Raw genomic sequence first — 25,453 nt, forward strand, 5'->3', positions numbered from 1 at the left:
TATAATATACACTACACAACTGGCAAGTGCTCTACAAAAATAAGTCAATGAAAGATCTATTCATAGACATAGATATTAGGTCATTCACTAGTTTTCATGAGATGGCTGAATAAATTAATTTTCTATCATGGAAATCCACTTAGACCACATTCCTCAGAAAGGGACCTATCTCAGTCTCCTATACAGGCATATTTCTCTATATGACACAAATTGTTATTTAGGCTTAGCCAACACAGTAAAACCTTTATCTTTGTTTATGCCTACTGATTCTATAGCTCAGTTTCATCCCTATGAACTCCAAGATTCTAACCAAGATGTTTAAGTTGAGAAAGAGAATGTTCTCTGCTCCTTCTGTACACTTTGGTGATATAGCAAGAGGCCCTCAGGGAGTGACTGCCGTAGAGGCAGGTGATGTTGGTGTTCCTTTGATGACCTAGTCTGGAAAGCTACACTCAGCTAGAGGCACTTAATTAGATGTGGGTTGGAAATTATTAGCTAAGTGCTAATTGATTGATAGGGATGACTAATTTAAATTTACAGGCCTTAAACTCCTTCCTGTGCCATATCATGGTTTTAGTAGGAAGAGTGTCCTTGGGCTAGGATAACTGGTGGTTTGGGCTGAGGACTCTGGCAGCGACATTCATCCTTTCTGGCTTAATTCACATGTCTTGCCTTCATTGGGTTTTTTGTTTGTTTGCTTTTTTGTTTATGTTTTTTTTTTTCCTGTGAATTCTTTAATTACTGAAGACAGAATGGTGAGGTAGGTCAATAGAACTGCTTGTGACTAGAACTACTATTTTTCCTTGTTTTCTTGAATTGTTTCTCTAATTCAAAGGATGTGTGCTGACAAGCCTGTTCACACACAGGGACTCTCTCAACATCCTATAAATCAATGTCTAAATTTGAAAAAGGGTAACATTTCAGGTACATTCTTCTTTCTAGCTTCCTTTACTAGCCCCTTCAGGCAGCTTCCTAGTAAAATTTTGTAGGATGTAGGAAATCAACCATAAATTTAATTTTGAGTAAAAGACAAGGGAAAAAAAAATTAAAAATACACAGAGCTCTTGCCCAGGGCTGTAGTGTCCCTTTTGGCAATGTGGCAATGATGAAAGAGCAGTTCTGAGCTGCCTTACTCTCCCTCCTCTCAGTTTCTTTGAGCAGCTGTGGATATTGGCAAAAGGACAGATGTGGCAGGTCATACAGATCCTGTGTATCTCCAGAACGCGGTCTCAGTTTTAAATCAATGAAGTAATATGAGGTCCTTATTCCCTTCCTACAGGACTTAAAGAGCCAAAGTAAAGGGTTTGGTCATGCCAAATGTATTGCTTGATACCACACCAAAGAGAAACACTAGTGCAAAGAATTTGTTGCTGGTTTAATGGTGCACAATACTGAGTTCTTGTTTCTAAGGTAAAAAACCCAAAAGGGCTTGGTTGTGTCCAAATCTTGAGTGCTGCTCTTCAAATCAATAAGCTGTTCAAATCACTGCTGCTTTGCTATTTCTTGTAATTGCCTAGGTTTATGTTGGGTAAGGTTTCTGGAAACAAAATTATGTTAAATCTGTGAAATTAAGTCAAATTTTGCAGTTTTTACAGTGCCTAAAGTTATTGTTTCTAAGAACAACCTATTCTCTCCTCACTTTTTTTTTTAATCCATCTTTTCCCAGTTGTTTAGCCATAAATGTGGGTGGTGGGAGAATCTTATTTCAGCTCGTTTTGCCAATGCACTGCTTTGAATTTTTAATGATGACAGCTAAATAATAAACTCTCCCAAAAGGTAACAAAATCACAGTAACATTGTGGTGGCTTCTCTGCAGTCCGCTTTGGAAAAAACAGCTGTGGAAGATGATTTCCTTTAATGCTGCCTGATGGAGATGACCTTTCAAGTTATCACAAAAACAATGCTTTTACCACCAGCAGAGGAAGAAAAGGCAGATATTTGCATGGTAAATATTTTAACTACTGCAGGGAAAAATATCCAGAAAACTATTTAGGTAAGTCATCAAGTTATATAATAGTTGGAAATTGGGCACTAGGAATTTTTCCAAAGTTATGTTGTTACAGTTTCTGTTCATGTTTAAAAAGTTATAACAACACAAAGGAATAACTCAAAAAGTACCAAATATATAGGTTTTTGGATAGGCACATGCAGTATTTCATCTGCAAATTGGGAGAGAACAACATTAAAAAATATTAAATATTAAATTTAAAGTTACCATGACTTTGGTAGGCTGTGAAAAGTAATGGCTGCAGTACAGAGTAAAGGAACCTGTGCCAGAGTAGCTCCAGGGTAGCCGCTGGAAGTACACTAAGTGATGGTGATATGGGCTGATGCAAACTAGCAAATGCCTTCTGAAAAATTTCCTAAATTAAGTTGAAATGGGAAGCGGAGTTTACAGAAAACTTCTATAAAACAGAATAGAGTTCAACATTTCCAATATTCAGAACATTGGATCAATACACTTTGAGTATATGAGAGTACAATTTTTTTCAAGGGGAAAAAACTTTAAAAGATTTAATTTTATGTCTGTATATATTTTTACTAAAATCCAGTTATATCTGCAAGTAGGCAACATTATGCTGACATATCAACATAAGTCCACATAATATTCATAGAACTCTACAGGGTTGGAAGGGACCTCTAAGACCACCTAGTCCCAACTCCCTCTCCAATGGGCAGTGACGCCTCTCACCATACAAGGTTGCTCAAGGCCTTATCCAATCTGGCCTTGAAAAATATATTTACACAAAATACAGGGGCAAAACCCACAAACTATTCACTTTATTGTGAAATTTAATTCTAATTTTCCATTAAATTATACTTACAATTGTTTCTCTTTGACTCCACTCAGCAGTCAGTAAGGGTTTGTTTGTTTGGGTGGTGGTTTTTTGTTGATTTTTTTTTTTTTGTTCAGTGAAAAAGTTTGTACTCCCAGAAATGCATTTATTCCAACATTAGTTAGGGACACTGATTAATTTGGCCTTGAAAACAAGATGAGCCATAAGTAAAGCCTCAAAAGTTACTACATGTTGAGCTACTAGCATTTTTGGGAAATCTGTCCAGTCGTGTCCTTGCTTACGTTGTCAGAAGGGATTGAGTCACAGAACATGGCTCAATGGATATCCTTGCCTCTTGTTTTTTTTCTTTGTTTTGGGTTGCAGGGTTTTTGTGCTGTGTGTTTGGGTTTTTCCTCCTCTTTATTTCCCATTCAGATGGGACTGATTCCTAGTGAAGAGATGTAACAATCTCTAAAGTATCTGTGATGTTTGGTTAGGTTTTTCCTTATTAGCATATAGATTTGACTTTCGCAAAGTAATCTTTAATACTTAAGGGACTATATTCTCAACACAACAATATCTGGGGAGAATACCTGTGATTATCAAGAATAAAAATAAATAATAAATCTAAAGGGATGAAAATATATCTTTATTTTTCCCAGACATTGGTTTAGTGACTGGAAAAGAGGTAAAATTGATTTTTTTTTTTTTTTCAGAGAAAAGCAATTATCAAAGTTGGTTAACTGTTAACTGCAGGATTTAATAAACCTTAAATGATCTAGGAAGAAAATAAATCATTAAAATCAGCCTTTAATTATAGAGGCTGGCCATTTCTGGTAGGAGTTCACACAAAATATCCTCTCTGTACAAATAGTGTAAATCCATTTCTTTAATATATCAGATATGCTGTAAGATTTTGACAATGGCTTGCTTATACTCATTGTAGGTAGATTAATATTAGAGGAGTTTTTGTAAGTATTTTCTTGAGATTTTTTCCTATCTCATCATTCAAGCTGAGATTAAATGACATTGTCTACAGTTTTCCTGGCATGAGTTTTTACCAGTTTACAGTCCTTGAGAACTATTCTTTCAGATGAGTTCACAGATACATTTTTTCTGATATGCATGCAGCCCATTTAGATCTTGGTTCTACAGGGAATACATGCTACAAGATCAGCCATCTTCTTACATAAACTGTTGTGAGAGATTATTTCTGGATTTTCATGGACCTGTTCTCAGAAAAGAAATAACTTCCTCTTTTTCCAAAGCTTTGAGAAATGACTACTTGAATGATGTTTGAATTTCAGCTTGAGTTACCTTGGGAGTGGTCTGGGTCAGTAAATAAGAGAAAAGTTTCCTTTCAAGAGCCTAAAGTGAAATAATTTAAGATCACTGGTATCTGTAGGTACTTGTTAATCCTGGACTAGACACATTCTTTGCTTAGGGGTAGCTTATGCTTGTGAGAAGACTTTGAGGTTAAGATGAAATGTGTTACTTTGACTTGCCAGAAATGAAGAGTTGCAGCTAATGTCAGAGGAATTTTAGAAAGTAAAAATTTCAAGTGCATCACATTATGTGGCAAATAAGTGAAGCATGCTTTCAGCTTCTACCTTAATCATAAAACTAATAAAATTCAATTATCAGTTATCAGAAGCAAGAATGTGTGAAGTATCTTCTTTAGGGATCAATCTAAATTTTAATGAAGGATTACATTTGGGACTTTGAAAACAATATAAAGCTCTGTCTGTTGGTCTACGGTGAGAAAATCATGAAGGCTGAAATATTGATGATTCAAGGATTTGGGTGTTTAAGCAGTTTGCCTATGCTGAGATTGTTTTATAAGACCTTCATTAAAGTTCTGTTTGAGCAGCTAAAGGAGAGAAATAGCATTGCTAAACCCATTTTCTTGTAGTAGGACTATTGTATTATGATCCACTTAAATTCTAATTAAAGCATTTAACCTGTTTAGGTCTGGGACACAGGCCCATATCCACAAAGCTATTTGAAAACCTAATTCTTATTTGATCACCTAATTGTTACTGATTTTGAGAGACTGGAGTTGCTGGAACAGGAGTTAAATGCCTAAATACCTTGCAATAACTGATCAGTAATGCTTTTCTTCAAGGCTGTAGCTTATGCACGTACCAATGTTCTTATTTTCTGTCAAACTAGGCAATACCTTTCTAACCTTTTCTGTTCAAACAACACGTACCTGCAAATTACAATCCGACATGGTGAAACAGGTAGGCTTTTATCACTTATTTTTGTCTATAGTGCTGCAGAAATATAAAAGCTAGACGTTTATGTAAGCAAAGAATGCCTTGCCAGTTCATTTCTTCAATATGCTTTGACTTTGTAGTTGTTAATGCGCTCTCTCTCTGAAATGTTGGTGCCAACAGCTAAATGAAGTTCTTGTGAATAAGTGGGGAATTTTTCTTAACTGGAAGTGCAATATTCAGCCAGCAGAGCCACCTGATTGCTCCATATCTTTATGTAGATATACTTACTTCCATGTAATTGGGCTGCTACTATTAGCAGAAACTATTCAGACTTTATTAAATATATTTGTAAACCTAATTTTCATTAAGTATGTGACATCTGCATTTTTTTCTGCTGGATTCTGCCTTCCTACCTGAAACAATCAAAACTAGACACATTATCCATCTGTCATTTTTCATAATCTAGACTGCCTTAAAAAGGAACAATACATTTATATATTCTAATGAAAAGAAAGCATCTGAATGCCAACAAGTAGACACAAATGATTATCTTTCTATTTGCCAGGCTTGGATTGTCAGACATTAAATTTTTTAACAGCCACTTCCACTGAATTATTGATGTTCTCACTATTTAGAAAATGGATCACATCACTAGAGTAATTAGCACCCTGCCACTTCTGGCTATCGTATTTAATGTGTCACAAGAGAAGGCTGTGTTGAACTATTTCTTTTTAAGTGCATGACTAGCATTGTTTCTCATCCATTGCCCTGTTGCATATCATCCAACTGGCGTAGACAGATGGCCTTCCATAGGGTTAGGATCCAACATGTTTATGTGACTTCCATTTAGTATAAGTATACATGCTTCTTGATAGAATTTAATGACATAGATTTTTCCTCAGGAATAATTTTTACATGCAAAACAGAATGGATGCCTTCTGAAAGTGTTGAAGTTGCAATAAAAGCAGTAATTGAGGTGTGTGCAAATTCATACAACAGAGTGTTATCCCTTATATGTAAGATAACACTTCAGGACATCTAAATATTTAGAAATAATGATTAGCAGATTTTGATTCTTCCAAATGAATAAAACAGAATGCTGCTTTGAAATTTATATTCAACAAATAAAACTTTATGAAAAAGTATCTGCAGATTCAGAAGGAAAAAAAAATCCCAAAGCCTTCAACATAAACACAGGCTATCAAAATCTCATCAGAGTAAAAGTTCCTTGCCATCAATTTCTATCATTTTGCAAAATTAAGATGCAACACTTCTGGTTTTGCTTTCTTCTTGATTTATATACATCTATGCACTTTGGGATTTGTTATGTGTTTGTCATCTGTTTCTTCCCAGGAGCCTGCTAGAAATGACTGAAAACAGAACTAAATGTGTATCAGCAAAGTAATTTTTATCAGGCCAGTAATTTATAAATATACTGCCTGTTACTTAGAAATACAAAACTTTTAGAGCATATATGGAACTACATATTTGCCTGGGTTATATTTCACTTAACTGAGCACTCAGTTTTTCTCTGAATTTAATATATATCAATACCTGATCCTTGGGAAAGCAGTAATAATAATGGAGGTTCTCAAGAAAATAAGAAAGTGGAAAAAAATATCTCAGAGTTCATGCTTATCAAAGTTTTTTTAAAAATCAGTGTGTACCCAAACAAGAGACTGAGAAAAGAGAAACTGGCCTCATTTAGGTATTTAAATGGACAAGGGCATTGATTGGCATAATTAGATGCTTAACTAGACATGTTAGTCTATGGGCTTGAATGTGTAACTATGATACACAGTATTGAAAGGTAAGTTCTGAAGGTGTCCTGTTTCAAAGGGCTGTGTTTTCTGGTTTCAGGCAATTTATATTAGTGAAGAATGTAGATTATGTAATAAGGACAATAGGGGCAAAACCACACAGACACAAACAAGAATCTTCCACAGAATAAATAAAACAAAAGCTGAAAAATTAAAATGAGAACTAAGCAATTATAAACAGAATAAACATAATGACCTCCTAGCACTTCTTAGGATAATTTATTCTCTGTGATAGACATGCATTTAAATTGTGTCCTGCAATTGGAAAGTGAAATTGTGTCCTTATTTCCAAGTTTAAGTGGACTTTTCTTGAAGAAATGATAGAAGCTGAAGAAATGGAAACTTTCCCTCTTGATGTCTAGCATATTTGGGGTGGAAGAGCTACCAGGTAATTTCTCTGATCACCTGGCAGGAGTCTCTAATTTGAGTGCCTTATGCCTTAGGATGCATTTCATGCATTAATGGAGGATAGAATCATAGAATCACTTAGCTTGGAAAAGACCTTTAAGAATATCAAGTCCAACCATTAAGCCAGCCCTGCCATGCCCACCCCAAACCATGGCTCTAAGTGCCTTGTCTACATGTCTTTTAAACACAGACAGGGATGGTGTCTCTACCACATGGCCCGTTCCAATACTTGATTGCCCTTTCAGTGAAAAAAATCTTTCCTAATATCTGATCTAAACCTCCCCTAGAACAGCTTGAGGCCCTTTCCTCTTCTCTCTCTTCTTATCTGGGAGAAGAAACCAAGCCCCACCTGGCCACACCTTTCTTTCAGGCAGTTGTAGAGAGCAATGAGGTCTTCCCAGAGCCTCCTTTTTTTCCAGGCTAAACATCCCCAGCTCCCTCAGCTGCTCCTCATGGGACCTGTGCTCCAGACCCTTCACCAGCTCCTTTATCACTCCAGCAGCTCAATGTGTTTCCTGTAGTGAGGGGCCCAGAACTGGCCACAGTACTTAAAGTGCAGCATGAAAAAAATGGGGGGGGAAACCCTGCCCTGGTCCTGCTGGCCACACTACTGCTGATACAGGCCAGGATGCCATTGGGTTTCTTTGCCACCTGGGCACAGCTGACTCATGTTCAGCCACTGCCAACCAGCACCCCCAGGCCCTTTTCCTCTGGGCAGCTGCCCTGTCACTGTCCCAGCCTGTAGTGCTGCATAGGGTTGTTGGGACCCAAGGGCATGACCCAGCCTTTTCTTCAACCATCAAATGGATCACTTTGTCATAAAGGAGATGAGGTTAGTCAAGGATTTACTGCTCTTCATCTCTCAGCTTGGTGTGTGTATATTTTGTTGTTGAGCTGCCTCTTTGCTGAAAGGGAAGCTAATGCTATGCTGCAAGAAAAAGCACACCGAAAGGTGCAGAGGTGGTCATCTCTTCACTGCCTGCTGCTGCAGTGGAATAGCAATAGCTTAATTTCTGCAGTGCAGCACTGGGATTCACTTAAATGCATGAAGGGTCTGCCAGATTTTTCTGTATGCCCAACCTATCATGATTTCCTGTAGAGATCTATATCTCTGCAGAGCTCTTCCCCAGTGTTAGATGTTGTATAGCCTCCTTTGCAGTGCTATAGAAATACATTGTATATCATTACCTCTACCTGAAAGTATAGCAATTTGTGATTTGTTCTTATTTTCATTGGGAGTAGGGCAAAGGGAGATACTGGTACCACTAATACAAGCTACAAAAAAGCCAGCAAAGAACATGTGTTAGTGACTAAGGCAGCGCTGATCACATTGCAAATGAGAGCACAGCACTATTGGCTTTGCAGTAGTCAGACTGAGCTGCTTGCTGTACGTTGGAGAGCTGATGCAGTGCTCTAGAAAGGAGATGTGAGTCCTTGCCAGACTGCTCAGCTTACTTTAATGCTGATGTAGGAGGCTTTGATGTCAGGCCAGGTTTCAAGACCTGAGAACAAGGTAGCAGATGTGTTGGACTGGTGTGCTTGATGAGCCTATGCAAGCTTGTGTGTTTTCAGTAGAAGGTTGCTCCTGAAGAAAAGCACTTCCAAGGAAGATGCTTCCCTATAGGTGTCCTAAATTAGGGGGGTGGCATTGCTCCAGTGGAGATTGTATTCTGATGCAACTGAGTTTATGGGTTGTGAAGCACTTGTGGTAGAAAAACAGAATATTTCATTTCTATGCTGAATGGAAAATAAGCAGTAAAGTGCACATACACTGGCTGGTATCAGAGAGAGACAGATTGAGATATTTGAATTGGGCAAGACACTTGGCCTCTTTTTCTTTCTCCCTTTTCTGTTGTCCTTGCCCATACACTCTTTCATGTTTACTATGTTTTCCTGAGCAGACCAAATTCTGTTTCTGCAGCATGCTAAAAAACTCACTGTAATGGATCCCTTGTGCTTCCTGATTCTGCAGATGAACCTCTTGCATGCTGACTCTCAGATTATTGCAGAGAAAATCTTGCCTTCTGTTGTAGACTCAATTTCTGGATTAGGATTGAAAGTTCTCCTTTTGTTCCAGAAGTTGTCATATTGGCTACAAAACTAAAAAAAAAAATGTTTGATACTTCCCACAAGGTGTGCTTTACTTTTCCCCTTTGATTCAGAGTTCACAATTCAAAGCTGAAGTTCTTCTCCAGTAGCAAACTTCAGTAAGAAAGAAAAAAAGAATTGAAATGTAATGTCTCTAAACTCAATGGCTGGCACTCCTGCAGTTAGCACTAGCAGGCTTATAGCACTGCAGTGGAATCTCTGATCAGTGGAGATCACAGAACAGGAGTCGCTCTCTGAGCTGTCAGTTGCTGCGCTCATATCTTGGTTTGCATTCCAAAGGGTGTACTACCAATACTTGCATACCTTTTAAAATTAAGTCTGTAGGAGAAAAGGACTGCTTATTATGGTCTCAGAATACAAATTGGGAAGTTCTATAAACAAAAAAAGGGTATGTGTGTGTGCTAAAAATTGCTTGAATTATGTTTGGTTTATATTGTTTTTTGTGTAATTAGCTTGGATGTACTTCAAAGAACAATTGTGGCTTACAAATCCTTTTTTCCTAAGTACAGCCAAATAATAATGAACAAAAGATGTGTAGGAAAAATAATTAAAAAATCAATTCTGTTGCTTTCAAAAAGTAATTATATACACAGAGAAAAAAAAAGAGACATTGCAGACTAATAATTGAATTTAATATTTTCTTTTATCTTAGATAGCTGCAATTGTCCAGAAGACTACTTAACTTCTCTTTCTATCAGGATTATAAAACTCATGTAACATTGTGTTTTTACTCACCTAATGTCAATATGAAAGTGTTGTATCTCTCTGCTGTAAAAATCTTGCTGTAGTATTTGGCTTAAATAATTACATCACACCATCTAATGGAAATAACAATAAAGAAAAAAGTACTTTGACTCAGGACTTCCTTCTCATTGACTTTCAATAATGCACAGGCGTCTACAAATCTTACTGAGTCATATAGAAAGGCATTGAATATTAAAACAGAATTTAGACAGACTTCAAGCCCATGCTTCTGTTAAAAAAGTCCCATTTAGCAGTCATCTTCCCCTAAAACACAGTACCTCCTATTTTTCTGGTCTGGCACTTGCATAGCCTCTTGCCTGATGTAGCCATGCAGTTGTCCCAGTCTGACCATCTGACTCTTACCCAAGGTTTGCAGAGATCTAAAAATTAGGGCAGGTGATGCTTTAGTCCTTTGGAGGACTTTTCTGGCACTTGTGCTCTAGGGGTGCCCTATAACCAGGCCTGAAACACTGTCTAGGCATGGCAGCATTTTTTTTTTTTTTCCTGCTGTCAGCCAGTTTAGTTGCCTTTGGGAGAGCACCTCAGGGTAGAAGCTTCAGATGCCTTCTGTGGTTTCTAATGGTGAAGGAGCAATGGGAGGGTGCTAAAACAGTGGCTTCCAATCTGCAATCTATGAGTCCTCCAGGTCTTCCTGAGCTATTTTTAAAAAAGAGTCCAAAAACAGGAAATGCAGTAAATTTAGCCTATTATTTGGTGTCAGTTCATAATATAGAACTATTCCTGCAGAAAAATAAAGGAAAAAACCAAAACCAAAAAAAAAAAAAAAAAAAAAAAAAAAAAAAAAAAAAAAAAAAGCAAAAAGCCACCAAAAACCTGAAAAATCATTTATTTGCACCAAACTCACCGCTCTGTGGACTTGATACTGAACCTAGAGTTGTGGGTAGTCTTAAATGCCTCGTCTCTTTAACATTACAGTGAGATTAAATAGAGGCTTTCTAACAGCACATCTAAAATCCTTCATGTAAGACTCCAACCAATATATTGGGGTTCCGAAAAGCTATTTATTTGCTAAAACATCATTTTGAGCTTTTAAATGGAGGACTAGTAAGAGTATCAACATCCTGCAATGTTCAAAGATGGCTTTCATTCGTACCTCCATGCTTTGGAGCCTAACTTGCAGCTTTGCATGTGTTCTCTCAGAGTGCACACACAAACCTACAAAGATTTCGTACCCTGAAATAATGTTTAGTAGGTAATAAAGACACTTTCCCTGCAAAACAAAATGAAAACAATGCTTTTGTTTTTCTCTCTGGTAAACATTGTGTGAAATAATGAGGATAAAATGTGTGTTTTCTGTGATAGGCTGCCAGGAAGGTAATGAAAAGATAGTATATAAAGCTGAGTATATAAAGCTGCTCAATTATTTCTGGATTTTGTGCCCTGTACTTCTGCACCCATATGTTTATTGTTTTACACGGCTTATGTTCAAATGAAAACTATGTATGTGTGCGCTAATATACTTTACCTGGGGAATTCCACTACAGAAACTAATTATTTCTTCAAACTGACACCATGCACAATTGATGCTGATGGGTGATGAGATTATAATTTTCTTGTGGTTAAACTGGTTGTAAAAGTAATGGTGTCTGTTAGTGGGTAAGAGTAGCTTCAGTCTGTAATTGAGTGACAGCCATAAACCCATTGTCATGTGTAGTTGTGTTGTTATCTCTTCACAATAAGAACCTCTTGGACTTAAAGTTCGATAGCAATTGATTTTTCTTTTTAATGTGCTGCCAAGAAGATACAAATTCTGGTTGTACTAACATGACTACATTTCCAGGCAATTGTGGTAAAACTATCTCAGGGCATGTCCATGTGGAAGCTAGGTCTGACATAACAGCAGAGGTTTTTCTTCATGGTTTTGATTACACATGGAAGCCCAATAGAAGTGGTGTGAAAGACAGAGAGCAGAGTATTTAGGATATGTTATCACCATGAACAGTCATAGATTTATTTAATTTTGCATTGAGAATGTATGGGGACAAAGGAAAAAAAGAGATCCTGAAAAAAAGATCATCTTGACATCTATTTTATCCTGATTCAAGCTTTATTTTTCTTTCCTGTCAGCCATAGATCAGCTACTCTGCTGACTCTGTGACACATATTTTTAGGCCTTTGTATGTCTGGAAGGTAATAGTGTTGAATTTTGTCTATTTACATACTTTGGATTCAAGAGGAAATCTCTGCCCCTTGGGAAAATGCAAGGGTAGAGGATGAGGAGAAGAGCATCATAAAAATGTATTAGAAGGAAGACTGGCTTCTCTGCATTAGTTATGGCCTAACTTGGAACTTTTTAAAAGAATTTAACATTATTTCTAGATTTGCAAAGTCAAATACTTCAAAATGGTTACTGCCAGGATCACTTCAACATTGCCATTTTGAGCATATGAGTGGCAACGACCTTAATGTGGTCACATACTACTGCCTTAACCCCTCTAGGTCCCTAGACTTATTCAATGTGCAGAAGGTGTGACACTGTTGAGCCAGGGATGGGAGAAATGACGTGTACGATTTCAGAAGGCAAATGAGAGTTTATTCAAAAGCACTTCTCTCTTTTATAGAGAACATGGTGAACATCAATTCCACTGGTCTTAAAGTAAAAACATTTCACCTGATTGGTACACTGGACTTAGGTCAGTGTGGTAGAACATATGTATAAACAATATGAACGGAAAGCATGGTAATAGATTGTTTACATTCCTCTCGGACTTTTCCCCAGGCTTAGCCTGGCAGAAATCTTTCTCTTTTTCTCTCTGACTGAACTGAGAATATCCACAAAGGTGCTTTGCAGTTAAAAGGTAGGAACAATTAGTTAACCTTTTTAATCTTATTGCTTGGTATGTGGCATTCAAGTTTATCTAGTTTGTTATTCTAACCTTCCTAGACATACAAAATTATTTTACCCATATGCTTTTCTGTAAATCTTCATTAACCCCCCAGAACATAGGTCTCATGATTCTTGTTATGATCAAACAATAATTATATCTAATTACTAAGCAAGCCTTACATCTAACAATCATATCATTTATCATATAATGATTACACAGTTGCAATGCAATTTCACATGATCTAACAAAGACATGGCCTAACATTTTCCCAGGTCCTACCAAGCTCAACTCCCTGAAATCCCATGATTTTAAAAACCTTTTATTATCACTATCTAAATGCATAAACTAATTTTCATGATACTGAGAAAATGTGTATTATTCCATTAGCTCCATTTCCCAGATAGAAGACCTGGGACATCAAGTAGTATCAATATTGGAACAGATTCTGACTTTCTTCTTTGGAAGAGCTTGCAAACTTCATGCCTAGAAAGCACAGTTCTGATCAGCTTTACACACAGTTGTGACTATTCAGTGACTCAAACTCCAGAGTCTCAAGATGCATGTATATAAGTAGAAAATATATTGGTATCCAGCTGTGAAGCTTAAGACTGTGCAAGCATCACATCAGCTTGAATCAGCCATAGTGTGGCCAGCAGGATCAGGGCAGTGATCGTCCCCCTGTGCTCAACACTGGTTTAAAGTCACACCTTGAGTACTGTGTCCAGTTCTGGGCCCCTCAGTACAGGAAGCACACTGAAGTGCTGGAGCGTGTCCAGAGAAGGGCAATGGGGCTGGTGAAGGGTCTGGATCACAGGTCTTCCGAGGAGCAGCTGAGGCTGTTTAGCCTGGAAAAAAAGGAGGTTTTGGGGAGATTTTGTCACTCTCTACAGCTGCCTGAAAGGAGGGATATTGTAGAGAGGTTGGTCTCTTCTCACAGCTAACAAGTGACAAGACAAGAAAAATAGGCTTCAAAGGAGGTTTAGATTGGATATTAGGAAACATTTCTTCACTGAAAGTATTGGAACAGGTCAAGAGGTAGAGTCCATCTACCTCGAGGACTCTACCACTGGAGTAGAGGAGGTATTTAAGAGATGCCTAGATATGGCACTTAGGGGCGTGGTTTTGTGGTGGCCTTGGGAGCACTAGGTTCATGGTTGGACTTGATGATCTAAGAGGTATTTTTCAACATAAACAATCCTATGATTCTGTGATTCCATCACAGTTCACATTAGTGTGTTGCTGCACACTTACATCTTTTTGCTTACGTGCAGAGTTCAGAGATCTGCATTAGCATGGCATTCCCACTTTGTCTGCTTCGTTTAGCCTCGGTGGAGCCAGCACAGCGCTGTGCTGTGGACATAGAGCCTGACAGATGCAGCAGTAGCATCCAGCTTGGCACTGTGCTATTTGTGCCCTTGTTCACAGGAACAGCTTCTGCCTCTGAGAAAGCCCTTGTCTTTATTCACTATACATGTTCTAAATCTCCAAAACAATGTAATATCTAATAGAAAACAGGTCCACCTGTTTATTTAAAGCCATGCGGAGAAAACTAGTGCAAAATAAGGCCTTGGAAGATTTTACTTTTATGCATTTGTGCAAGGTTCTTGGTTTGAAAAGCTTGACTTTATCCAGTGGAGTTTTTAGGAAAAAGTACTCCCAGGGAATTCTGATACCACTTGCCTGATTTATTCCATATTCTCATGCTCTTCTTACAAAAATATATTTACTCTGTTGCTTACTGTGGCAATGCCATCTTGCTCACGTTGTTTTCTCTCTGTATGCATCTTATGGGATCTTGTCTCTTACCAAGCAGTTGCCCCCACTTCCTAACAAGCTACAACAAATCAATTTCTCTAAATGGATGAAAAATAGTAGAACTTTCCAACGCATTTTAAAATACCAATTTCCCTACTTCGACAATAATTTTAGTTACAGTTCTATACTTTTAAAATAGCACAAGCAGCAAGATGTGTTTTGGTTTTGTGGTTGGGTTTATTTGTTGTTCTTTGTTTGGTTCTGTTTTCATTCCAGTACATTTATTTGATCCTATAAACCCACCTTTGGCAATTCTGGTGCAGCTCTTTCATGACTCTGACAACTCATCAAACACTAGGAGGACAGTGCACAGTCCTGGCAAACAGCAGGGATCAGATGAGGACTGAATCACAACTCACTTATTGCTTAACATCAGAGGGGAAGTAAATTCTCTCATTCTTACTCGTGGGATATCTTGCATCTCCCTTCCCCTTAATTTGTGTCAGCTTCACCCCCCTGTCCAGGAGCAAAAAAGATACTCTATTGCAGAAGTCCTTTGCTTCACATACAAAGTGCCTGGCACTCCCACACAGAGGAGCTCAGGAGATCAGCAGAACACCTCCTTTTCTTCCTCATGAGGACATGTGGCCTGGCCTGCTAACCAGTCACCAGCTTCTGTTTGCTTCAGCTCAGCTCTTAGTGATGGGATCTTTTGTTTTGCCTCCTTCTTGCCTTATTTTTTATTAGGTAATATTCAGGGTATGCTCTTGTCAGATGCTTCTGAAAAACTAAAGTATGCAATATTTCCACATGCCTGCTGTAATGTTAAGATCTTAAAAAATTTCCTGCAATTTACTTATGACATTTCTCTCTAAAATTCACGTTTGGTCTCTGTCAGAGCATGTTTTTCATTCACTGAGGAATATATCCTTTATACTAAATCTGATGTTAATATGTCTATAATTCTGTTCATCCTCCTTCAGTAGTGCTCAGCTACTTTATAAATATGCTGAACCTGGTTTTGCACTGCAAGTATGACATTATCCTTCTAAGAACACTTTCTTAAAACTGTATCTTCTGACATTTATGGCAGGGTGAATTTATGTTTTATAAAAATATAATCTTAACATATGGGATGTGAGCCTGTGCTATTAAAATGCCTCAAACCTGCATTTACTTCTCTGTCAAAGTAATAGTATGGAGAAATCAATACTAAAGGTTCAAGGCAAGAAAATCTAGCTACTGAGCTTTCCTCCCTCTGCTTTTTCTTCAAGCCAGACTATGGTTTGTGCGTATCTGCTCTGTAGTCATTGGACTTCCAGAAGTCAGAAGTTTTGTTGCCATAATCTACAGATCAGTGGATGCACCAAAACCTTCTGGAATACAAGGGAAAGTAAGCTTATACCATGACAGCACAGGAGACTTCTGGATTTGCACTCTGCTGTCAAGGAGATTACAAATGCACATCTATTCTGGTATTTCAGGTAGTGCTAGAAGGCTCATTCTCCAGAAAGTTTTTCTTTTTCCTGGCTGTGAATTAAGAGGGTGTCATGATAGTTTTGTTTCAGATTAGGTAAAGCCACGTGAGCCTCTTCTATGGCTATTTTCTGAGTAGCTGTAATGCTCTAATATTTTGCAGACTTTTGATTAGTGTGACAAAAAAACTTTCTTCATTTCCATCTTCATTTCCTTCCAGTCTCTTAGCAATGTATTGCTAGACAGAGTACTTTGTCTATTTTAATACACGACTAATCTTTTCAGACCCATTTCCATTGCTATCTGTGCACTACAATTGCTAACTGTATTTTGCCATTCAATATGGTGTGCAGCAGTCCATCAATACTCTTTTTTCATCTAAAGGCAGAAAATATATAGTAATTGCTTAATAAATCTGCCATTCCTTTATCTCGGTCTCCCAATTCCCCATTTGCATTTTTAGTACTTTTATCTTTAGGGCTGGCTGGTCATCTAACCAAGACAGGACGATAGCTAACTTTTATAGTACAGAAAGCAATAGAATTCTATGGTGAATTAATATTTTTTTAATTAATAACAGATACTAAATCTTGATGGAATAGTTAATGTCATGCATAGCTCCAACCCCTGCAGAACTTTTCTTGGGTACCTGGGATAGATAGTATTCTCTTCATTTGCCTCAGGCTTGTAATGCAAAGAAGTTTCCTGCATTGTGGCACATATAATTTGACAACAAATTCAGGGCTGAATTCCAGCAAGGTCAGCTTTTCCTGTATTCTTAGCAACTATTCTTTTCAAGAGGATGACTATATTATTGATGAAAATAGTGGCATATTATTATTACAAGGAATTCTTTTTTGTTTCTTGCTGAGCAATGACAGGTTCACCAGGCATGATCTTATTTTTCTGCTATAGTATCAGAGATATCATGTTAGATGAAACTAGGAATGATTTCAGGTTTTTATGTGTATAGTTATTTATGAATTGACAAGAATTGTTTGCCATGAAGAAATCTAAAATTTCTAGCTAAGAAAAACAAAGGAAAAGCACAAAGGGTTTCAGTTAGTATGTTAACTGCATTCGTGTTTTACACCTCATTCTGTTCTGCGCTGAAGCTTAATGCTCCATTCCTTAACTGAAGTTTAATTTTTTAATAATTTTTTTCCTTCTGAAATTTGAGCTGTGTGATAGGGAGGATGTGCAAGGAACCATTTATCACTGGTCTTGCTTATATACGTACATCTTGTCTTTTCTGAACAGGAGATTTTGTTGCACAAATCTTCTGATTTGATAGCGAAAATTTTCAGCATTTAGGAAGCATGAACCTCTGCACACTCATAAAGCATATCTCATTAGCAAAACAGCTTTTTTAAACATCTTTGACTCATCCCATCCCTCCTATTCTTCAGGCTTAGGTCAGAAAGTGGAAGCAAGTTCAAGGTCTCTGTCTTCATCCTGAGGGAATTCCATAAATCTTCAGATATCTGAAAGAACTAAGAAATTACAGCATAAAACCTGTTTTGGAAAACTGGCATGACGCACCATCCTACCTGGGATTAAATCTCATTTCTGATGACAGTGAAACTCTTAAAGGCTCTGCTTGAGACTATGGACTAAACAGGGAATTTTGACAAATACAAATCTCGTGTCTCCTCTCTTTAAACTATGTCCTTGCTAGAATAAACACATAGCAGTAGACAGAAATGAAGAAAAAATCCCCAAACCAAACACTTTTAAAAGCAAATTGGAGAAGTCACTAAGTCAAGACATTGATTGCCTATGCTCCTGAGGGACTGTTAATAAATGGAAACACATGGCTGATATTTAATTATTTTGCCTAAATAAATACCCAGGAAGTATTAAACGCAACCTTTGGAGGATTTCCATAGAACTGCCAAAATGTATTGCTGCTTGCTGCTATTACAACCTACACCAGCATTCAGGAGCAATATAAAATCCCTCATTTATTTTGAATTGAGTGCCAAAGCAAGAGGAATAAGCAATTTTGAAATAAGTAAGTACAATAATATGTCACACAGCTCCAACCTTACACTTCAAGGAACCAAGGAGATTTTATTTCTGGGGGAGTAGAGGTACATAGGGGAGCATACAGTGGAAGAATTACTGCTTTAATGTTTATATTTTCAATATAATGGTAAAAAATAAAAAGACAAAAACTTTTGTAGTTAAGCTGATCAAATATTTCTTTGGGGAATCTTCTACTGTAATTTTTTTCAGATGTAGAACAGACCAAATAGTGAGTTTGTGAAATGAATCAGGCTTCATGTGGCATGCGGTCCAACACAAACTGCACAAGCAGGGAGACTATCTCAAATTTTAAAAGAATATATTTTAATGCTGACAAATGAGCACAGTAAGAGATAGAACTGTGTTTTATATGGAACAAAGACAGATTCTAAGACTGTAGATCTTAAAAAGTAGTTACAAGAACACTAAATCCAGACTCACAATAGAATTCCTGCTTAAAGGTGGGATAGCCACATGCAGTTAATTTTCTGACTTTTAAAGAGATACATGTGCATACTATAATCAAAGATCTTCCTGCAGGGAGATTGCTCTGTGTGTGTGTGAATATCTCTCTTTTCTCCCTCCTATAATGGAGGGATAATCTCTTTCTTATTCTTCAGTCTGCTTCTGATTCACCTAGGAATTTTAAATTCCTTTCATTTTTTCAGAGTATTCCATATTTTAAACTATTCTCATTGCGTATATTGTTCTTGATTATTCAATTATACTTGATAAAATTGGTCTTTGTTGCCCTATTTTCTTTTAGTTTTGCTGTGAGTGAATTTCAGTTATCTTCTCTTCTTGTTCTTGCAAATTTTGATCCTATTTTCTTAAACTATTTTACATTTTTAAAAGATACATATGTTACAAAAATAGATTTTTTTTTTTGGCAGTGCTTTCATTCTTGGATATTTTTATTAAGTGAAAATGCTTTATTGAAATATTCTCTAATATTAAATTCACCTGCTTTACTTTTTCCCATTTGGCATATGAGTTTATGGACAGCTTTTTTCTACATTGCCTTGTCAGGACACCAAAAACATCAATCTCATTCCCTTTGAAAGTGGCAGAAATCCTTCTGATTTATCTAAGGGTGAGATTGAGGCTTCTTGTAAATATCCCTAGAAATGTCTTCCAAGTTCCAGATATGCAGTTCTTCTCCCAAACAATACCCCTGCATTTTTCACAGGTCTCATGAAAACTTTCTACAGACATTCAGCAGTATGCATCATTCATCTAACAGGCAAAATGAACGGGGTAATTTCCCTGTATTTCTTAACATCTATCATTCTTTACCTTTACAACTGACTTTCTTCCTGCCCTGTTTTTGTCTATATATTTGATAAAATGTGCATTCTTGTATTTTTTGTTCCATACATTTGTTCTTCAGTCAACCTTTGAAATATTAGTGGGTGGGATGTGTGGAAAAAAGGGCATGTGTGGGTTTTTTGCCTTTTTTTTTTTTTTAATAATCAGAGTTTTATAAATGTCTTCATGTAGGTAAAAAGGAAGCCAGCCCTTGCTATCTGTGTAACACTTGAATATCAAAGCTTATACATGTAGTTAAAGCCCAGATGAATTCACTAAATAAAATCTCTGAAGTCTATTTTAAATAGCCATGCTTCTACAATGATAATGTCAGTAAAAGCTTGGAACTGCTGTAAATAAAACAAATATAAAGTTGAATAATTTCTTTTTCTGTCCTGTAACAACAAGCTATTTCTGGGAAAAGAAACTTAAAATTGCTTTGTGTCAGCAATGTATATGAAGTTGGCTTCTGTGTTCAGGAGGATAAAAAAAGACTGGAAGGCAAAAGAATAAAGCAGTATTTTGAATTATTTTTCTACATGACATGTCTGTGAGCCACTTAATTCTGTGTCTGTGTGGAGTTTAAAAAAAAGGAGACCCTCATAACAGAAGCAAAACAATGAGCCAACTTGAGACTTGAATCATAAATTAATTCAAGGATTTCTACAGAAGTTGCCAGTGTATATGCTTGGAAAATCCATTGTGCATGATGTATCTTCCTCTAGGTTGCTTTGGCTGATCAGCTACATGAATGCAAAATGTTTCAAGTAGAGGCTCAATGGGGACTGAAGAGTTCTGATCCTAGGTGAAGTGCTAAACTTCAACAGATCTCAGCAGACCTCAGGTTTCACCTGAGGAGTCTGGAGACATTCCTTGTTCTCCTGGTTGCAGGCTTGGAGCTGAGAGTGGGGGAAATTGATATGAACTGTACCAAGCCACTGCAGATAACGACACAGAGTGATCACAGCAAACTTTCAAGGAAATAATTTACTGTGTGGGAAGGGAATGCAGCAGTGAATGCATACTTATGCTCTTTCTACCCTGCACCACACCCCTCTCTCTCTCCTCAGACTCTCTTTTGTAGTGACCATAGGGGCACTATAATTATAAAAAACTTAAATTTTGATTGTAGAAAGAACTGTTTCCCCAGTGGCTGCAGAAATGTTATTCCATGTTCTCAATCTTATTACTGGAAGAGAAAGTTTATTTCTAAGGCATCAAGAAACATGATATTTGGTATGGAGGTTCTCTGAAGGTCTGGGAACACCATTTCTCCAAGACGGAAGGATCCACTTGCTAACTAACTGCTCAGTCTCATCCCTATAAAGGTTTTGCTTCTTGACAATGAGCAACAGCAGAAGGGATCAGATCAGAAATCAGGCTACATCTGTAGGTCATGAGTGATTGAAAAGCCTAACATCTATGGTCAAATATACCAGGCAAGGAACAGAACAGGACAACTATGAATCATAAGCTGGTTTTGAACTATCTTATAAAACCAACATCAATAAAATAGTCTACCCTATAATGATACAGAATAAATAAATAAATAAACATATATATATATATATATATATATATATATGAGATACTAATTATGAAACAAAACATCCATCTAGAATATCTTTGTTTTGTTTAGGCTGTTTTCAGTTTGGACAAATGGGAATCTGGAAATCACTTTACTGTCGCTAGTCTATAATACTATCTGTTTCTGGGTTTTATTGTATTTCCTTTACAGCTGTGATTTGTGACCATTTGCATTTTTGCTGACAGGTACTAAGGGTAAGTCAATATTTATAAAGTACTTTTTCCTATGCCTTCCTTTTACTAGAGAATGTAATGAGCTCTTTTTTCAGAAAGTGAAATACAATTTGGGTGCACATGCCAACAGTAATTGTACTTGTCAAAAGAAACAGATAACATTATAACTGCCTGAAATTTAATCACAAGAAATGCGATAATTCATATGGGAAATCATGTTTTATAATTTCTTTATTTCCATGTGGTTTAGAGACATTAAGGGGGGAAAAAATTATTCTGTTTAGGCCAAGCATGCAGAATGGCATAGAAAGGCAATTTAATGCAAAGCTTTTCAAATGTGTTGGTGCTTCCTGCCAACAGAAACATATCTGAGACTACAACAATAAAAACACCATATGAGAAGTTGGAAAAAAAGAATTATATTCAATAGTTGTATAAAATACTTTGATTTAATTTCAAATTTTAATATTTCTCCTTTAAATTTTTGGCATTGATGCTGGGAGCAAGTATAACATAGCATATATAACAACATTTCAGCTGTGAAGTGTGAGATCTAGTTCTGTCATTAGTGTAGCTGAGGTAATTTGTTAACATCAGATTTGTTCCATATTGATAGCCATGTAAGTGAAACTTGAATCTGGGCCAGATCTTGTGTACTAAAATCCACTGTAATTTTAAGTTCTGATTTCCAATAATAACAATCAAATTACTTGTTAACAGCATCAGCCCATTGCTATAAAAGTGAAGAACAAAAAACCCCAGATCACAAACTCAACAAAACCAATCAAACAGTAAAACTCAGCTAATCAATCAAAAAGTTATTAATGAAAGATTTTCTCCTTTTCACGTTTTAAATTATGTTTTCATACCAACATATTTTCATCATGTGTTCTTACTATGTTGCTTGGAGAACCCCATAACCAGAATGAAAGTAGATCTTTAGAGACAGACTTTAGATGTATGAGCCTGGCTGGAGGGAAGAGCAGAGAGCTCATGTTCTTGGTTACCCTACAGAAAGCCTAGCTAGAGTTCCAGCTAGGTTGAGGCACAGTGGCCTAGCTCTGATCCTTGATTTGCATGCCAGCTCCTCCCAGTGAGCGTCTTTGTCATCTGTCATCTTCTGGTGGTATTTGGATAACTTTTGGTATCCCTGTTTACTGGAGGCATCTTGATTAGCGAGAGGGAGTGGCTGATTCACTTGAGATGTATCGAAAAACTTTGGAAAGAATGGATAAAAGTACATTCATTACTCAAGTATATATCCAGCCTTTGCAAGAATACAGTCAGGATGAGGGTTTTTACTCATTTGGATGTACATTTTTTGTGTGTGTGTGTGTGTTTTTGGTTTGGTTTGTTTTTTGTCAATGTTCTGCAAAGCAATACTCCCATGGCACAATCCAAATTAAATGTAAAAGAGTCAGTAAGTTGTTTATCATAGCATTCCTCTCAGAAGGACAAAGAAAATGAATCGTTTTGCTCTGTAATGATTTCCTTGAGTTTGGTCAATGAGAAATAGGGGTAGTCCATGTGGCTTGAAACTGAGACTGCCTGCTTTGCTTTATGCATATTGATTTGTCCTGCAAATGGGGAAACTTAGCAATTCAACAGTCCCTTGAAGTTTTTATGATTGTGATGTTCCCTGCCTAGAAATGGAGTTCTGGAGTGGAGTGTGGAAATGAACAGCAACAGAAGGTTTTAATGAAACCAGGCCATGGCAAAGAAAAGCAGGAAGTTTAAAATGAAGGTGATTATAAATGTGGTTCAGAATAATGATTATATACTTTTCATCAAGGCTGATAGAGATCTTTGCCCAGCTAGGAAAGTTATCAACAGTTTAATGGCAGGAGATTCTTTGTACTCAATACTTGCTAATGTGTAAAGAAAATAAAACGGCTTGTAGAATAAATCTTGACATACTCTGCTATAAATTCTTGGTTTTGTTCAATACTAAAAAAACACAGAAGATTCAGAATGAGATTTTTTTAATACTTTCATTTTTATTGTTAGATGTAAAATATGGGCAGTTGTACATGAAAACAGTTCTACAGATTGATGAATTTCAGAGTTGGTATAAACATAGTAACCCACCATAGTTTATATTTCAAGGGAACTTTTCTAAGAGCAAAGTTTCCTGCTTCAGAAAGAAGGTCACAAGCAGTATACAGTGACTTAGAGTTGATATGCTAATATATCCCTAAAGAATACAGTGAATAATTCTGAAGAAACCAGCTATTTATACTGTAATCTCATGAAGCAAGACCTCTGGAGATGTAATCTACGAGTTTGAGCTCTGTACAAGTACTAATTATCAGAAGAACTTGACAGCTCTGTAATTTTTCTCTCTGTGGGTTACCACGGTATATTAGTAAGGTGATTCATGAAACAAGACAACTACAGATTCAGGATTATAAATATGTGAGCTAAGAGAAAACATTTTAATCATTTTCCTCTGTATTTATATGTAGCTGTATTTACTATTGGATTTGAGGAACATATACCTAGAGAACAGGATCTCCTGTAAAACGTAGGCAATCCGATTTATCAGCAATAAATTTCACATTGTTGCAGAAGTTATATTACAATGTAGCTTTATGTAAAGCCAAAGTGAAACCTCCTTCAGTCATGCAAAAGTGTATAGAAAGTGGGTATAAAGATTGAGCTTTTCCTATTTTATCATGTTTTGGGTTCTTAAGCTTTATTGCAATGACCTCATTTTTCAAAGAGATGTCCACAGTGCTCTGTGATTTATTTTTCATCATTATATCCAGCACTTAAGATACCACTAACTTTTATTTTGTCACATGGTTATTACTTTTTCTTTCAACATTTTTGCTTCTGTTGATGACTCCTGAATTAGCTGCAAGTGATGCCTCTGATGTTATCACACCGTTGGCAGTGTTGATCTTCTGTTGTGTTGGGTGTAGACACTAAGGGTGTAATAACACTTCATGAGAGAAAAGAAGTTGAGTAATGTGTGTGTGTTATTTTAAATGCATCATTTGTACCCTGAACTATGCCCTGCGCATTTTAAATAATGACACTTATTTCAAGCCAGCTGCTACAGAATGTAAAGAAATTCACAAATTAAAGAATTTTTATTAGAAATTTCTCCTTCCATACCGAGATGAGAAAAAGCTTGCTGTTCCACCTGTTTCCCAGCTGGTTTGGGAGAGCAAATAGGAACTGCCAGAGCTTAGGAAGGTATCAAAATTGATTTTTAAGCTATCTTGACAGTTTGAAAATACATTTAACTGGATCACTAGGAAACTAAATTAATTTGGGACATCAGCAAGTCCATTAAAATTTCTCTATCTATTACATAAAGCAACAGGGAGCAAGAGCATCCAATTTAGACCCGCATATTCCAAATTCTTCAATAAACAGTGAAAGACCATTTTTTTTCCATTTCTAATGCCTGTTGGAAGTAGATAAAGGAGAGCATCATGTGTTTTCCATCCATTTGTATTCCTTCTTCCTATTACCTCTAAGTTGCTTTAGTACTTCAGGATACTGGGTTCCATTAAACAGTAGGTCTTTCCACTGTATAACCTACACAGGGGTTACAGAGTGTTTTTCAGCCTTTTTCATAGGTGGACTGGAATAAATGAGAAGGAATCTTTCTCTGGAGAATAACAAACTCCTACATGGGAGTATGAACTTCTCCCCAGGGAACTGAAGTAGGTAAAAAAAGTGCAGCACTTGACAGGAACAATTGGCATATAGAACCTGGAGAAGTGAGGAAGGAGACTTGAAGCTGGTTGGTTTTGTGTATGAGGATGAATTGAGTTTATTTAACTTACATGAAAAATAAAAATACGCTGCGTTTTTCCCCTCCATGAAATAAAGATCCTTCCAAGAAAGTGGGGAAAAAAGTAAAGTGAGAGAGATGTGTATCTGAGGTCAGCCTTAAGCTATGTGAGCATGCAGGCAGAGAAGGGAGACAGGGCTCTGCTCTGTTTTCCCTTCAGCATCTGGGAGATGGTGGATGTTACTTAAAGAAACTTTGTAGCCTGCACATCTCATGAATAACCTTTGGTGTCTTTAAATTACAGATGATTAGAACAAAACTAGAGGTCTAAATATCCTTGTTCAATTTAAAAATTCAGAACTGAATCTGATCCAATTTAGTATTAAGACTTTCACCTGTCCTTGATTGACTGATCAGCTCCGATAAAAGAGAAGAATCTCTTAATTTATGT

The 25,453-nt window shown here is 36.8% G+C and overlaps 1 long non-coding RNA gene across 1 annotated transcript; it reads left to right on the top strand.

Annotated features, from left to right (window-relative positions):
* The first annotated feature begins 1,638 nt into the window (after nucleotides 1-1,638).
* On the top strand, nucleotides 1,639-25,212 carry LOC137472234 (uncharacterized). The gene is made up of 3 exons (XR_010998085.1): nucleotides 1,639-1,993; nucleotides 21,232-21,275; nucleotides 24,845-25,212. It is a non-coding gene; the product is annotated as an uncharacterized lncRNA (long non-coding RNA).
* The last annotated feature ends 241 nt before the right edge of the window (nucleotides 25,213-25,453 follow it).

The sequence above is a fragment of the Anomalospiza imberbis genome, chromosome 4 (assembly GCF_031753505.1).
Source record: "Anomalospiza imberbis isolate Cuckoo-Finch-1a 21T00152 chromosome 4, ASM3175350v1, whole genome shotgun sequence".
Classification (NCBI taxonomy): domain Eukaryota; kingdom Metazoa; phylum Chordata; class Aves; order Passeriformes; family Viduidae; genus Anomalospiza; species Anomalospiza imberbis.